The sequence below is a fragment of the Anopheles stephensi genome, unplaced genomic scaffold, assembly GCF_013141755.1.
Source record: "Anopheles stephensi strain Indian unplaced genomic scaffold, UCI_ANSTEP_V1.0 ucontig24, whole genome shotgun sequence".
In the NCBI taxonomy this organism is placed as follows: domain Eukaryota; kingdom Metazoa; phylum Arthropoda; class Insecta; order Diptera; family Culicidae; genus Anopheles; species Anopheles stephensi.
Window position 1 is genome coordinate 25,001 of NW_023405169.1, and position 16,636 is coordinate 41,636.

A 16,636-nucleotide genomic window follows, 5' to 3' on the forward strand; every position below is an offset into this window, starting at 1 on the left:
AGGAAAAGCTCGGGGATGACCGGCAGAAGGTCGTGCGCACGAGGACGAACTTCCAGGGGAATATTCTTCTGGAACTCTCCTGCACAGACCACGCAGAAACCCTGGAAATGTGGAAGAGGGTATCGGCTGCGCTGGAGGACAAGGCAAAAGTCCGACCAAGGACCCCCACAACCAGGCTGATCTGCACTAACATCCCCCCAAGCAGCTCAAACGAGGAGATCGCCACGGACCTGAGCGCCGCCCTGGGAGTGACGCTGTACGCGGAACAGATCAGCACCGCCAATTCCAGCTACGGAACGCTAGTAGCGTTCTTCGGCTGTCCGGAAGCGGCGGTTACAGATGCGGTTCTGCAAAATCAGCACGTCATCGGGTTCAGTCGGTGCTGTCGGCTGAAGAAGGTGGAGGCGAAGCGCCAGTGCTACCGCTGCTACGAGTACGGCCACATTGCGTCCCACTGCCGTGGAAAGGACCGGTCGAGCAAATGCCATCGCTGCGCGGAACCAAAACACTCGGGACAGTGTGTTAAGGAGCGGAAGTGCCTAGTCTGCAAGGGCCCGGAAGCAATCGGGCACTCGTTTGATCAGCGACAGTGCCGCCAAGTAGGGGACGTAGTACCTTCACGGCCCAACCGGCGCGCCTAAGGTCCTCCAACAGAACCTGAACCACAGCCAGCTGGCCCAGGACATGCTGCTGCAGACGGCCCGAACGGAGGGCCACGACCTCTTGCTGCTCTCAGATCCATACCGGATCCCAGAGAACAATAGCAACTGGGTGGTGGACCCGACGGGCAGAGTTGCAGCGGTTTCAACAGGAAGATACCCCATCCAGCGCATCATCGAGAACCGGCGGGACAGCTTCGCCGTGGTGGAGATGCGCGGCATTGTGTTCTGCTCTGTATATCTACCTCCTGTGGGTCCCAATGCGACGATAGAAGACTACAGACGTAAGTGGACTGAAATAGCGTCTGTGATTCCACGCAACCGGGACACCGTGATCGGCAGAGACGTCAACGCCTGGTCAGGAGCGTGGGGAATGGAGCGTAGGAGCAACGATGGAGAGCGAGTGCACAGGGGAGCAATCGTGATGGACGCAGCGGCTTCGCTCGAACTGGTCCTGTTGATCTGGGGTAACCGGCCAACAGTGGCCGCAGCTCCATTGTCGACGTAACCTTTTGTAGCAGGTCTCTCGTGGGCGACAACAACTGGCGAGTCTGCGACAAAAATCCGAGCGACCATAACACCATCAAGTTTACAGTTGGGAGGACGACGGCACAGACAAGCACTGGTCGAGGACAGCAACAGGCAACGGAGGGCAGATGGGCAACTCAGTTTTTCAACGAGGACCTGTTCGTCGAGATCATGGGGTCGCTAGACATCCATGACCGTACTCTAATGGCAGATGAGCTGACGCAAGCAATGTCCACAGCGTGCGACGCCACAATGCCGCGACTGCCGGCAGCCAGAGGGGGAAGACGATCAGTGTACTGGTGAAATGACGAGATTGCCCAGTTACGACGGACCTACATCGGAATGCGCAGAAGACTACGGAGAGCCCGAACGGACGAACAACGAGACGAAAGGCGGCCGGCCTATACTGCAGCGAGGGCAGCACTGGATCGAGCGGTCAAGGCCAGCAAGAAGGCCAGCAGCGACGAGTTACCCGAACAGCTGGGGCCCCACAGATTCGGGCCCGGCTACAAAATCAAGAAGCAGCAATGGGAAGGAGCTCACGTGCCTATGGAACGGGATCCCACTAAACTGCGCCACATCGTCGGGGAGCTCTTTCCAGAGCGGCCACCTATGGAGTGGCCAACATTGGCAGAATGGACGGATCAGGACTCGGAGCGGGATCCAGTTACTGAGGACGAGTTGGTGAGCATTGCAAAATCGCTCAACCCACAGCGCGCCCCCGGTGATGATAACATCCCGAACGTGGCCCTGATAACAGCAATGAAGGCTTTTCCCGGCGTCTTCAGGAGAACGTTCCAGCACTACATTAACTGCGGCCACCTCCCGGAGGAATGGAAAAGGCAACGATTGGTGCTGTTCTCCAAGGCAGGGAAACCACCCGGGGAGTCGTCGTCGTACCGGCCAATCTGTCTGCTGAGCGTCCTTGGTAAAGTGCTTGAGCGACTCATACAGCGCAGGCTCACGGATCATCTCGATGCCACGGGAGGACTGGCTGATGCTCAGTATGGATTCCGGAAAGGACGTTCCACTATGGACGCCATAACAGGGTGCTCGCCAACGGAAGAGTTGCGCTGGAAAAGAAGCGCAAAGGCGACCGACTGTGTGCGATGGTGACAATCGACGTGAAGAACGCCTTCAACATGGCCAACTGGACAGCGATTGGAGAAGGTCTGCAGAGAAGAAACACGCCACCGTACCTTCAGGCGATGCTGCGGAACTACTTCGTCAATCGCACACTCCACTACGAGACGGATGAAGGGCTGGTTTCGCAACCATTGTCGGCTGGTGTTCCACAAGGTTCGGTTTTAGGACCAACACTCTGGAACGTCATGTATGACGATCTTCTCCGTGTGGAGTTGTCCGGGAAGCGGGCGGACATCATCGGATTTGCTGACGACGTGGCCTTCACCCTCATCGGTAGAGATACGCAGGAAGTCAGCGACCATGCTACGAGGAACCTTGAGACGATCGAGCGCTGGATGAGCGGAGTTGGTCTACAGCTGGCCCACCAAAAGACCGGCTACATGATCTTCTGCACCCATCACAACCCGCAGATAGGCCAACTGACTGCGGGTGGGCACACGATTAACTCGGAGGAATCGCTCAAGTACCTAGGGGTCGAACTCTGCCGCAAACAGCACCACGGCCGGCACCTGGAGAAGGTGTGCATCAAGGCATCTCGAATAACGAATGCTCTGACCGCCTTGATGCCGAACAAATGTGGACCGAAGAGCAGCAGAAGGAGACCGCTGGTCAACGTGGGGAACAGCATCGTACGCTATGCGGCACCGGCGTGGGGACGGTCACTTCTTCAAAAGGAGATCCATCGCACCACAATCCAGAGGACACATCGGACAAGGGTGCTTCGAGTTGCCAGCGCCTTTCAGACGACCTCATACGACGCCGCCTGTGTGGTTGCTAGTACCATCCCGTTAGTTCTTCTCCTAGAGGAGGACATACGCTGCTACGACGAGAAGGCAGTGCGGGGCGGTCCAGCACCGCGAATACGAGAACGGCAGCGTGAGGAGACGCTGAGACGTTGGCAGCAACAGTGGACAGCTGGAGCAGAACAACAGAGAGCGCCGGGTTTGAAGACGAGGAGAATGATCCCAGATATTATGTCCTGGGTGAATCACAAGCACGGAGAAGTTGACTTTTACGTTTCCCAACTATTTACAGGTCATGGATTTCTCCGGAGCTACTTCGTCGACAAAGGCATCCTGGACGGCTCGCCAAACTGCCCGGTGTGTGAAAACACCGTGGAGGATGTCGAGCATGTCATGTTTCACTGTCCACGGTTCGCTCGGGCGCAGCAGGAGATGCAACAGCAATCCCACACCCGCCTCACGATGAACAATCTAGTGGCAGAAATGTGTGCCAACAGCAGCACATGGGAGGCGGTTCGAACTGCCGCTCGGACGATCTTCAAAACACTTCAACTGAGGTGGAATGAGGAGAGTCTGCCAACTCCTTAAAGCAATCATCAGAGAACCATATGGTAGGAACAGCCTAATATGGAACCCTTTTCGTTCTTTGGACACCTCCTATAACTTGTATGGCGACTATGAGGACATTCATATCGTACTCAGTTGATACCCCTATTCATCGAGGGTATCGCTTTGATACCCCCAACAGACCTTTGGACACCGTCTTACTACTCCTTAAAGCAATCATCAGAGAACCATATGGTAGGAACAGCCGAATATGGAACCCTTTTCGTACTTTGGACACCTCCTATAACTTGTATAACGACTATGGGGACCTTCATTTCGTACTCAGTTGGTACCCCTATTCATCGAGGGTATCGCTGTGATACCCCCAACAGACCTTTGGACACCGTCTTACAACTCCTTAAAGCAGTCATCAGAGAACCATATGGTAGGAACAGCCGAATATGGAACCCTTTTCGTTCTTTGGACACCTCCTATAACTTGTATGGCGACTATTGGGACCTTCATTTCGTACTCAGTTGGTACCCCTATTCACCGTACCTTCAGGCGATGCTGCGGAACTACTTCGTCAATCGCACACTCCACTACGAGACGGATGAAGGGCTGGTTTCGCAACCATTGTCGGCTGGTGTTCCACAAGGTTCGGTTTTAGGACCAACACTCTGGAACGTCATGTATGACGATCTTCTCCGTGTGGAGTTGTCCGGGAAGCGGGCGGACATCATCGGATTTGCTGACGACGTGGCCTTCACCCTCATCGGTAGAGATACGCAGGAAGTCAGCGACCATGCTACGAGGAACCTTGAGACGATCGAGCGCTGGATGAGCGGAGTTGGTCTACAGCTGGCCCACCAAAAGACCGGCTACATGATCTTCTGCACCCATCACAACCCGCAGATAGGCCAACTGACTGCGGGTGGGCACACGATTAACTCGGAGGAATCGCTCAAGTACCTAGGGGTCGAACTCTGCCGCAAACAGCACCACGGCCGGCACCTGGAGAAGGTGTGCATCAAGGCATCTCGAATAACGAATGCTCTGACCGCCTTGATGCCGAACAAATGTGGACCGAAGAGCAGCAGAAGGAGACCGCTGGTCAACGTGGGGAACAGCATCGTACGCTATGCGGCACCGGCGTGGGGACGGTCACTTCTTCAAAAGGAGATCCATCGCACCACAATCCAGAGGACACATCGGACAAGGGTGCTTCGAGTTGCCAGCGCCTTTCAGACGACCTCATACGACGCCGCCTGTGTGGTTGCTAGTACCATCCCGTTAGTTCTTCTCCTAGAGGAGGACATACGCTGCTACGACGAGAAGGCAGTGCGGGGCGGTCCAGCACCGCGAATACGAGAACGGCAGCGTGAGGAGACGCTGAGACGTTGGCAGCAACAGTGGACAGCTGGAGCAGAACAACAGAGAGCGCCGGGTTTGAAGACGAGGAGAATGATCCCAGATATTATGTCCTGGGTGAATCACAAGCACGGAGAAGTTGACTTTTACGTTTCCCAACTATTTACAGGTCATGGATTTCTCCGGAGCTACTTCGTCGACAAAGGCATCCTGGACGGCTCGCCAAACTGCCCGGTGTGTGAAAACACCGTGGAGGATGTCGAGCATGTCATGTTTCACTGTCCACGGTTCGCTCGGGCGCAGCAGGAGATGCAACAGCAATCCCACACCCGCCTCACGATGAACAATCTAGTGGCAGAAATGTGTGCCAACAGCAGCACATGGGAGGCGGTTCGAACTGCCGCTTGGACGATCTTCAAAACACTTCAACTGAGGTGGAATGAGGAGAGTCTAACAACTCCTTAAAGCAATCATCAGAGAACCATATGGTAGGAACAGCCTAATATGGAACCCTTTTCGTTCTTTGGACACCTCCTATAACTTGTATGGCGACTATGAGGACATTCATATCGTACTCAGTTGATACCCCTATTCATCGAGGGTATCGCTTTGATACCCCCAACAGACCTTTGGACACCGTCTTACTACTCCTTAGAGCAGTCATCAGAGAACCATATAGTAGGAACAGCCGAATATGGAACCCTTTTCGTTCTTTGGACACCTCCTATCATTTGTATGGCGACCATGGGGACATCATGTCGTACTCAGTTGGTACCCCTATTCATCGAGGGTATCGCTTTGATACCCCCAACAGACCTTTGGACACCGTCTTACTACTCCTTAAAGCAATCATCAGAGAACCATATGGTAGGAACAGCCGAATATGGAACCCTTTTCGTACTTTGGACACCTCCTATAACTTGTATAACGACTATGGGGACCTTCATTTCGTACTCAGTTGGTACCCCTATTCATCGAGGGTATCGCTGTGATACCCCCAACAGACCTTTGGACACCGTCTTACAACTCCTTAAAGCAGTCATCAGAGAACCATATGGTAGGTACAGCCGAATATGGAACCCTTTTCGTTCTTTGGACACCTCCTATAACTTGTATGGCGACTATTGGGACCTTCATTTCGTACTCAGTTGGTACCCCTATTCATCGAGGGTATCGTTTTGATACCCCCAACAGACCTTTGGACACCGTCTTATAACTCCTTAGAGCAGTCATCAGAGAACCTTATAGTAGGAACAGCCGAATATGGAACCCTTTTCGTTCTTTGGACACCTCCTATAACTTGTATGGCGACTATGAGGACATTCATATCGTACTCAGTTGATACCCCTATTCATCGAGGGTATCGCTTTGATACCCCCAACAGACCTTTGGACACCGTCTTACTACTCCTTAAAGCAATCATCAGAGAACCATATGGTAGGAACAGCCGAATATGGAACCCTTTTCGTACTTTGGACACCTCCTATAACTTGTATGACGACTATGGGGACCTTCATTTCGTACTCAGTTGGTACCCCTATTCATCGAGGGTATCGCTGTGATACCCCCAACAGACCTTTGGACACCGTCTTACAACTCCTTAAAGCAATCATCAGAGAACCATATGGTAGGAACAGCCGAATATGGAACCCTTTTCGTTCTTTGGACACCTCCTATAACTTGTATGACGACTATGGGGACCTTCATTTCGTACTCAGTTGGTACCCCTATTCATCGAGGGTATCGTTTTGATACCCCCAACAGACCTTTGGACACCGTCTTCCTACTCCTTAGAGCAGTCATCAGAAAACCATATGGTAGGAACAGCCGAATATGGAACCCTTTTCGTTCTTTGGACACCTCCTATAACTTGTATGGCGACTATGGGGACCTTCATTTCGTACTCAGTTGGTACCCCTATTCATCGAGGGTATCGCTTTGATACCCCCAACAGACCTTTGGACACCGTCTTATAACTCCTTAGAGCAGTCATCAGAGAACCTTTTAGTAGGAACAGCCGAATATGGAACCCTTTTCGTTCTTTGGACACCTCTTATAACTTGTATGGCGACTATGGGGACCTTCATGTCGTACTCAGTTGGTACCCCTATTCATCGAGGGTAGCGTTGTGCTACCCCCAACAGACCTTTGGACACCGTCTTACTACTCCTTAAAGCAATCATCAGAGAACCATATGGTAGGAACAGCCGAATATGGAACCCTTTTCGTTCTTTGGACACCTCCTATAACTTGTATGGCGACTATGGGGACCTTCATGTCGTACTCAGTTGGTACCCCTATTCATCGAGGGTATCGCTTTGATACCCCCAACAGACCTTTGGACACCGTCTTATAACTCCTTAGAGCAGTCATCAGAGAACCTTATAGTAGGAACAGCCGAATATGGAACCCTTTTCGTTCTTTGGACACCTCCTATAACTTGTATGGCGACTATGGGGACCTTCATTTCGTACTCAGTTGGTACCCCTATTCATCGAGGGTAGCGTTGTGCTACCCCCAACAGACCTTTGGACACCGTCTTACTACTCCTTAAAGCAATCATCAGAGAACCATATGGTAGGAACAGCCGAATATGGAACCCTTTTCGTACTTTGGACACCTCCTATTACTTGTATGGCGACTATGGGGACCTTCATATCGTACTCAGTTGGTACCCTTATTCATCGAGGGTATCCCTGAAATACCCCCAACAGACCTTTGCACACCGTCTTACTACTCCTAAGAGCAGTCATCAGAGAACCATATGGTAGGAACAGCCGAATATGGAACCCTTTTCGTTCTTTTGACACCTCCTATAACTTGTATGGCGACTATGGGGACCTTCATTTCGTACTCAGTTGGTACCCTTATTCATCGAAGGTATCGCTGTGATACCCCCAACAGACCTTTGGACACCGTCTTACTACTCCTTAGAGCAGTCATCAGAGAACCATGTGGTAGGAACAGCCGAATATGGAACCCTTTTCGTTCTTTGGACATCTCTTTCAACTTATATGGCGACTATGGGGACCTTCATTTCGTACTCAGTTGGTACTCCTATTCATCGAGGGTATCGCTGTGATACCCCCAACAGACCTTTGGACACTGTCTTACTACTCCTTAGAGCAGTCATCAGAGAACCATATGGTAGGAACAGCCGAATATGGAACCCTTTTCGTACTTTGGACACCTCCTATTACTTGTATGGCGACTATGGGGACCTTCATATCGTACTCAGTTGGTAACCTTATTCATCGAGGGTATCCCTGAAATACCCCCAACAGACCTTTGCACACCGTCTTACTACTCCTTAGAGCAGTCATCAGAGAACCATATGGTAGGAACAGCCGAATATGGAACCCTTTTCGTTCTTTTGACACCTCCTATAACTTGTATGGCGACTATGGGGGCCTTCATTTCGTACTCAGTTGGTACCCCTATTCATCGAGGGTATCGCTTTGATACCCCCACCAGACCTTTGGACTCCGTCTCACTTCTCCTTAGAGCAGTCATCAGAGAACCATATAGTAGGAACAGTCGAATATGGAACCCTTTTCGCTCCTTGGACACCTCCTATAACTTGTATGGCGACTATGGGGACCTTCATATCGTACTCAGTTGGTACCCCTATTCATCGAGGGTATCGCTGTGATACCCCCAACAGACCTTTGGACACCGTCTTACTACTCCTTAGAGCAGTCATCAGAGAACCATATAGTAGGAACAGCCGAATATGGAACCCTTTTCGTTCTTTGGACACCTACTATAACTTGTATGACGACTATGGGACCTTCATTTCGTACTCAGTTGGTACCCCTATTCATCGAGGGTATCGCTTTGATACCCCCAACAGACCTTTGGACACCGTCTTACTACTCCTTAGAGCAGTCATCAGAGAACCATATAGTAGAAACAGCCGAATATGGATCCCTTTTCTTTCTTTGGACATGGGGACTATGGGGACCTTCATTTCGTACTCAGTTGGTACCCCTATTCATCGAGGGTATCACTGTGATACCCCCAACAGAAATTTGGACACCGTCTTACTACTCCTTAGAGCAGTCATCACAGAACCATATAGTAGGAACAGCCAAATATGGAACTCTTTTCTTTCTTTGGACACCTCCTATAACTTGTATGACGACTATGGGGACCTTCATTTCGTACTCAGTTGGTACCCCTATTCATCGAGGGTATCGCTTTGATACCCCCAACAGACCTTTGGGCACCGTCTTACTACTCCCTAGAGCAGTCATCATAGAACCATATAGTAGGAACATCCGAATATGGAACTCTTTTCGTTCTTTGGACACCTCCTATAACTTGTATGACGACTATTGGACCTTCATTTCGTACTCAGTTGGTACCCCTATTCATCGAGGGTATCGCTGTGATACCCCCAACAGACCTTTGGACACCGTCTTACTACTCCTTAGAGCAGTCATCAGAGAACCATATGGTAGAAACAGCCGAATATGGAACCCTTTTCGTTCTTTGGACATCTCTTTCAACTTATATGGCGACTATGGGGACCTTCATTTCGTACTCAGTTGGTACCCTTATTCATCGAAGGTATCGCTGTGATACCCCCAACAGACCTTTGGACACCGTCTTACTACTCCTTAGAGCAGTCATCAGAGAACCATGTGGTAGGAACAGCCGAATATGGAACCCTTTTCGTTCTTTGGACATCTCTTTCAACTTATATGGCGACTATGGGGACCTTCATTTCGTACTCAGTTGGTACCCCTATTCATCGAGGGTATCGCTGTGATACCCCCAACAGACCTTTGGACACCGTCTTACTACTCATTAGAGCAGTCATCAGAGAACCATATAGTAGGAACAGCCGAATATGGAACTCTTTTCGTACTTTGGACACCTCCTATAACTTGTATGGCGACTATGGGGACCTTCATGTCGTACTCAGTTGGTACCCTTATTCATCGAGGTTATCGCTGTGATACCCCCAACAGACCTTTGGACACCGTCTTACTACTCCTTGGAGCAGTCATCAGAGAACCATTTAGTAGGAACAGCCGAATATGGAACCCTTTTCGTTCTTTGGACACCTCCTATAACTTGTATGGTGACTATGGGACCTTCATTTGGTACTCTGTTGGTACCCTTATTCATCGAGGGTATCGCTGTGATACCCCCAACAGACCTTTGGACACCGTCTTACTACTCCTTAGAGCAGTCATCAGAGAACCATGTGGTAGGAACAGCCGAATATGGAACCCTTTTCGTTCTTTGGACATCTCTTTCAACTTATATGGCGACTATGGGGACCTTCATTTCGTACTCAGTTGGTACCCCTATTCATCGAGGGTATCGCTTTGATACCCCCAACAGACCTTTGGACACCGTCTTACTACTCCTTAGAGCAGTCATCAGAAAACCATATGGTAGGAACAGCCGAATATGGAACCCTTTTCGTTCTTTGGACACCTCCTATAACTTGTATGGTGACTATGGGACCTTCATTTGGTACTCTGTTGGTACCCTTATTCATCGAGGGTATCACTGTGATACCCCCAACAGAAATTTGGACACCGTCTTACTACTCCTTAGAGCAGTCATCAGAGAACCATATAGTAGGAACAGCCAAATATGGAACTCTTTTCTTTCTTTGGACACCTTCTTTAACTTGTATGGCGACTATGGGGACCTTCCTTTCGTACTCAGTTGGTACCCCTATTCATCGAGGGTATCGCTTTGATACCCCCAACAGACCTTTGGACACAGCCTTACTACTCCCTAGAGCAGTCATCAGAGAACCATATAGTAGGAACAGCCGAATATGGAACTCTTTTCGTTCTTTGGACACCTCCTATAACTTGTGTGACGACTATGGGGACCTTCATTTCGTACTCAGTTGGTACCCTTATTCATCGAAGGTATCGCTGTGATACCCCCAACAGACCTTTGGACACCGTCTTACTACTCCTTAGAGCAGTCATCAGAGAACCATGTGGTAGGAACAGCCGAATATGGAACCCTTTTCGTTCTTTGGACATCTCTTTCAACTTATATGGCGACTATGGGGACTTTCATATCATCCTCAGTTGGTACCCCTATTCATCGAGGGTATCGCTGTGATACCCCCAACAGACCTTTGGACACCGTCTTACTACTCCGTAGAGCAGTCATCAGAGAACCATATAGTAGGAACAGCCGAATATGGAACCCTTTTCGTACTTTGGACACCTCCTATAACTTGTATGACGACTATGGGGACCTTCATTTCGTACTCAGTTGGTACCCCTAGTCATCGAGGGTATCGCTGTGATACCCCCAACAGACCTTTGGACACCGTCTTACTACTCCTTGGAGCAGTCATCAGCGAACCATATAGTAGAAACAGCCGACTATGGAACCCTTTTCGTACTTTGGACACCTCCTATAACAAGTATTACGACTATGGGGACCTTCATATCGTACTGAGTTGGTACCCCTATTCATCGAGGGTAGCGTTGTGCTACCCCCAACAGACCTTTGGACACCGTCTTACTACTCCTTAGAGCAGTCATCAGAGAACCATATAGTAGGAACAGCCGAATATGGAACCCTTTTCGTTCTTTGGACACCTCTTATAACTTGTATGGCGACTATGGGGACCTTCATGTCGTACTCAGTTGGTACCCCAATTCATCGAAGGTTTCGCAGTGATACCCCCAACAGACCTTTGGACACCGTCTTACTACTCCTTGGAGCAGTCATCAGCGAACCATATAGTAGAAACAGCCGAATATGGAACCATTTTCGTTCTTTGGACACCTCCTATAACTTGTATGACGACTATGGGGACCTTCATTTCGTACTCAGTTGGTACCCCTATTCATCGAGGGTATCGCTGTGATACCCCCAACAGACCTTTGGACACCGTCTTACTACTCCTTAGAGCAGTCATCAGAGAACCATGTAGTAGGAACAGCCGAATATGGAACCCTTTTCGTTCTTTGGACACCTCCTTTAACTTGTATGGCGACTATGGGGACTTTTATATCGTACTCAGTTGGTACCCCTATTCATCCAGGGTATCGCTTTGATACCCCCAACAGACCTTTGGACACCGTCTTACTACTCCTTAGAGCACTCGTCAGAGAACCATATGGTAGGAACAGCCGAATATGGAACCCTTTTCGTTCTTTGGACACCTCCTATAACTTGTATGACGACTATGGGGACCTTCATTTCGTACTCAGTTGGTACCCCTATTCATCGAAGGTTTCGCAGTGATACCTCCAACAGACCTTTGGACACCATCTTACTACTCCTTAGAGCAGTCATCAGAGAACCATATGGTAGGAACAGCCGAATATGAAACCCTTTTCGTTCTTTGGACACCTCAGTCATCAGAGAACCATATGGTAGGAACAGCCGATTATGGAACCCTTTTCGTTCTTTGGACGCCTCCTATAACTTGTATGACGACTATGGGGACCTTCATGTCGTACTCAGTTGGTACCCCTTTTCATCGTGGGTATCGCTGTGATACCCCCAACAGACCTTTGGACACCGTCTTACTACTCCTTAAAGCAGTCATCAGAGAACCATATAGTAGGAACAGCCGAATTTGGAACTCTTTTCGTTCTTTGGACACCTCTTATAACTTGTATGGCGACTATGGGGACCTTCATGTCGTACTCAGTTGGTACCCCTATTCATCGAGGGTAGCGTTGTGCTACCCTCAACAGACCTTAGGACACCGTCTTGCTACTCCTTAAAGCAGTCATCAGAGAACCATATAGTAGGAACAGCCGAATATGGAACCCTTTTCGTTCTTTGGACACCTCCTATAACTTGTATGACGACTATGGGGACCTTCATTTCGTACTCAGTTGGTACCCCTATTCATCGAGGGTATCGCTGTGATACCCCCAACAGACCTTTGGACACCGTCTTACTACTCCTTAGAGCAGTCATCAGAGAACCATATAGTAGAAACAGCCGAATATGGAACTCTTTTCGTACTTTGGACACCTCCTATAACTTGTATGGCGACTATGGGACCTTCATATCGTACTCAGTTGGTACCCTTATTCATCTAGGGTATCGCTGTGATACCCCCAACAGACCTTTGGACACCGTCTTACTACTCCTTAGAGCAGTCATCAGAGAACCATATGGTAGGAACAGCCGAATATGGAACCCTTTTCGTACTTTGGACACCTCCTATTACTTGTATGGCGACTATGGGGACCTTCATATCGTACTCAGTTGGTACCCTTATTCATCGAGGGTATCGCTTGATACCCCCAACAGACCTTTGGACACCGTCTTACTACTCCTTAGAGCAGTCATCAGAGAACCATATGGTAGGAACAGCCGAATATGGAACCCTTTTCGTTCTTTGGACACCTCCTATAACTTGTATGGCGACTATGGGGACCTTCATTTCGTACTCAGTTGGTACCCCTATTCATCGAGGGTATCGCTTTGATACCCCCAACAGACCTTTGGACACCGTCTCACTACTCCTTAGAGCAGTCATCAGAGAACCATATAGTAGGAACAGCCGAATATGGAACCCTTTTCGTTCTTTGGACACCTCCTATAACTTGTATGGCGACTATGGGGACCTTCATTTCGTACTCAGTTGGTACCCCTATTCATCGAGGGTATCGCTGTGATACCCCCAACAGACCTTTGGACACCGTCTTACTACTCCTTAGAGCAGTCATCAGAGAACCATATAGTAGGAACAGCCGAATATGGAACCCTTTTCGTTCTTTGGACACCTCCTATAACTTGTATGGCGACTATGGGACCTTCATTTCGTACTCAGTTGGTACCCCTATTCATCGAGGGTATCGCTGTGATACCCCCAACAGACCTTTGGACACCGTCTTACTACTCCTTAGAGCAGTCATCAGAGAACCATATAGTAGGAACAGCCGAATATGGAACCCTTTTCGTTCTTTGGACACCTCCTATAACTTGTATGGCGACTATGGGGACCTTCATTTCGTACTCAGTTGGTACCCCTATTCATCGAGGGTATCGCTGTGATACCCCCAACAGACCTTTGGACACCGTCTTACTACTCCTTAGAGCAGTCATCAGAGAACCATATAGTAGGAACAGCCGAATATGGAACCCTTTTCGTTCTTTGGACACCTCCTATAACTTGTATGGCGACTATGGGGACCTTCATATCGTACTCAGTTGGTACCCCTATTCATCGAGGGTATCGCTGTGATACCCCCAACAGACCTTTGGACACCGTCTTACTACTCCTTAGAGCAGTCATCAGAGAACCATATAGTAGGAACAGCCGAATATGGAACCCTTTTCGTTCTTTGGACACCTCCTATAACTTGTATGGCGACTATGGGGACCTTCATTTCGTACTCAGTTGGTACCCCTATTCATCGAGGGTATCGCTTTGATACCCCCAACAGACCTTTGGACACCGTCTTACTACTCCTTAGAGCAGTCATCAGAGAACCATATGGTAGGAACAGCCGAATATGGAACCCTTTTCGTTCTTTGGACACCTCCTTTAACTTGTATGGCGACTATGGGGACCTTCATTTCGTACTCAGTTGGTACCCCTATTCATCGAGGGTATCGCTGTGATACCCCCAACAGACCTTTGGACACCGTCTTACTACTCCTTAGAGCAGTCATCAGAGAACCATATAGTAGGAACAGCCGAATATGGAACCCTTTTCGTTCTTTGGACACCTCCTTTAACTTGTATGGCGACTATGGGGACCTTCATTTCGTACTCAGTTGGTACCCCTATTCATCGAGGGTATCGCTGTGATACCCCCAACAGACCTTTGGACACCGTCTTACTACTCCTTAGAGCAGTCATCAGAGAACCATATAGTAGGAACAGCCGAATATGGAACCCTTTTCGTTCTTTGGACACCTCCTATAACTTGTATGGCGACTATGGGGACCTTCATTTCGTACTCAGTTGGTACCCCTATTCATCGAGGGTATCGCTGTGATACCCCCAACAGACCTTTGGACACCGTCTTACTACTCCTTAGAGCAGTCATCAGAGAACCATATAGTAGGAACAGCCGAATATGGAACCCTTTTCGTTCTTTGGACACCTCCTATAACTTGTATGGCGACTATGGGACCTTCATTTCGTACTCAGTTGGTACCCCTATTCATCGAGGGTATCGCTGTGATACCCCCAACAGACCTTTGGACACCGTCTTACTACTCCTTAGAGCAGTCATCAGAGAACCATATGGTAGGAACAGCCGAATATGGAACCCTTTTCGTTCTTTGGACACCTCCTATAACTTGTATGGCGACTATGGGGACCTTCATTTCGTACTCAGTTGGTACCCCTATTCATCGAGGGTATCGCTGTGATACCCCCAACAGACCTTTGGACACCGTCTTACTACTCCTTAGAGCAGTCATCAGAGAACCATATAGTAGGAACAGCCGAATATGGAACCCTTTTCGTTCTTTGGACACCTCCTATAACTTGTATGGCGACTATGGGGACCTTCATATCGTACTCAGTTGGTACCCCTATTCATCGAGGGTATCGCTGTGATACCCCCAACAGACCTTTGGACACCGTCTTACTACTCCTTAGAGCAGTCATCAGAGAACCATATAGTAGGAACAGCCGAATATGGAACCCTTTTCGTTCTTTGGACACCTCCTATAACTTGTATGACGACTATGGGGACCTTCATTTCGTACTCAGTTGGTACCCCTATTCATCGAGGGTATCGCTGTGATACCCCCAACAGACCTTTGGACACCGTCTTACTACTCCTTAGAGCAGTCATCAGAGAACCATATAGTAGGAACAGCCGAATATGGAACCCTTTTCGTACTTTGGACACCTCCTATAACTTGTATGGCGACTATGGGGACCTTCATTTCGTACTCAGTTGGTACCCCTATTCATCGAGGGTATCGCTTTGATACCCCCAACAGACCTTTGGACACCGTCTTACTACTCCTTAGAGCAGTCATCAGAGAACCATATAGGTAGGAACAGCCGAATATGGAACCCTTTTCGTTCTTTGGACACCTCCTATAACTTGTATGGCGACTATGGGGACCTTCATATCGTACTCAGTTGGTACCCCTATTCATCGAGGGTATCGCTGTGATACCCCCAACAGACCTTTGGACACCGTCTTACTACTCCTTAGAGCAGTCATCAGAGAACCATATAGTAGGAACAGCCGAATATGGAACCCTTTTCGTTCTTTGGACACCTCCTTATAACTTGTATGGCGACTATGGGGACCTTCATTCGTACTCAGTTGGTACCCCTATTCATCGAGGGTATCGCTGTGATACCCCCAACAGACCTTTGGACACCGTCTTACTACTCCTTAGAGCAGTCATCAGAGAACCATATAGTAGGAACAGCCGAATATGGAACCCTTTTCGTTCTTTGGACACCTCCTATAACTTGTATGGCGACTATGGGGACCTTCATATCGTACTCAGTTGGTACCCCTATTCATCGAGGGTATCGCTGTGATACCCCCAACAGACCTTTGGACACCGTCTTACTACTCCTTAGAGCAGTCATCAGAGAACCATATAGTAGGAACAGCCGAATATGGAACCCTTTTCGTTCTTTGGACACCTCTTATAACTTGTATGGCGACTATGGGGACCTTCATTTCGTACTCAGTT